Source organism: Mus pahari, chromosome 4 (genome assembly GCF_900095145.1).
Source record: "Mus pahari chromosome 4, PAHARI_EIJ_v1.1, whole genome shotgun sequence".
Classification (NCBI taxonomy): domain Eukaryota; kingdom Metazoa; phylum Chordata; class Mammalia; order Rodentia; family Muridae; genus Mus; species Mus pahari.
Window position 1 is genome coordinate 69,922,771 of NC_034593.1, and position 1,755 is coordinate 69,924,525.

Here is a 1,755-nt window from a genome sequence, read left to right on the forward strand (position 1 = left end):
CTGCTATGAACATAGTGGAGCATGTGTCCTTATTACAAGTTGGAACATCTTCTGGGTATATGTCCAGGAGAGGAATTGCTGAATCTTCCGGTAGTACTATGTCTAATTTTCTGAGGAACTGTCAGACTGATTTCCAGAGTGGTTGTACCAGCTTGCAATCCCACCAACAATGAGGGGTGTTCCTCTTTCTCTACATCCTTGCCAGCATCTGCTGTCACCTGAATTTTTGATCTTAGCTATTCTGACTGGTGTGAGGTGGATTCTCGGGGTTGTTTTGATTTGCATTTCCTTGATGATTAAGGATGTTGAACATCTTCTCAGGTGCTTCTCGAAACTAGAAATTATATTAAGCAAAGTAAATGAGATTGAGAAAGAAGAAAACGTACTTCATAAATAAAGGAGAGTTTAAATATATTTTTCACTTGACTATCCTGTTTTGATCAGGATATAAAATGATCATTACACTTCAAAGACATGTATGTTCTAGGATGGTGACATATACCTGCCAGCACTCTAGAGGCCGAGGTGAAATCACAAAATTTGAAATCAACCTAGACTACATAGTGAGACTGTATCTCAAAAATTGTGTGTGTGTGTGTGTGTGTGTGTGTGTGTGTGTGTGTGTGGTGTATGAGTATGTGAAAATGCATTTACTTACATATATTTTGTTTTGCTCTTTTGTTTTGCTGCTATTTTGAGATGAAATCTCCCTGTGTATGTCATGCAAGCCTAAGACTTGAGATCCTCACCCTGCCAAGTATAGGATTGGCACTATATACTGTCACACCCAGCCTTATTTCATTTTGCATTTATTGGCATGTATTATTCATACATATTCATTATTTCTACACATGTATAAACAACACACTGATTAGTCTCCTTTCCCCTACCTTTCCTACATCTATGATTACTATTTACACTTAGGTGAACATATTTTACCTTCTACATATGAAAGAAAATGTGTGGTAATGGTCTTTGTGTATCCACCTATCATACCAACCTCCAGATTAAAACATTTTTCTCGACGGACAGGGATTCTTCTTTAAAGCTAAATAATGGACCATTTTGTATTTGTATCACATTCTCCTAATGCGCATTCATCCATTTGTAGAAAACTGGGTTGGTTTTAGTTATGAACAATGCCTCAGTCAACACAAGCCTGCAGGTATCTGCATGGTGTACTGGTTTTCTCCTTTGGATACTGGGGTACTTTGAGTGAGAACAGTCCCCATAAGCTCATATATTTGAATAATTAATCCTGCTGATGGAACTGTTTGGGAAGTGTTTGGAGATATGGCCTCATTAGAGATATTGTATCAGTAAAGACAGCCTTTGGGGATTCAACTATCCACCCAAAAGATGGATCTCTCTCTCTCTCTCTCTCTCTCTCTCTCTCTCTCTCTCTCCTCACTTTCCCCCTCCTGATGCCATGCATCAGAATCTCCTTCTAGGAATTTGATTATCAGTTCTTGACCAGATGGCCCAGCTTGGCGACAAAGATCAACTCCATATCTTTGGCTGTACCTCTATGAGCCCCACACTAGACCCCCAAATCATGGGGCCCCTAGTCCTCTGTCTGCCCTGACATCATCCACCCTTTGGTGTTTTCCCAAAGAAGAAACAAGAACTTCAATGTTTTAAGTATTTTCCCTAGCTTCACCCCTGTATTTGCTGTTACTTTGTGGGAGGTTTAGGTGTCTATTCATTGTGTTTTAAAACAGAGTTTCACTATTAAGCCTTGGTTGGCCACAAATT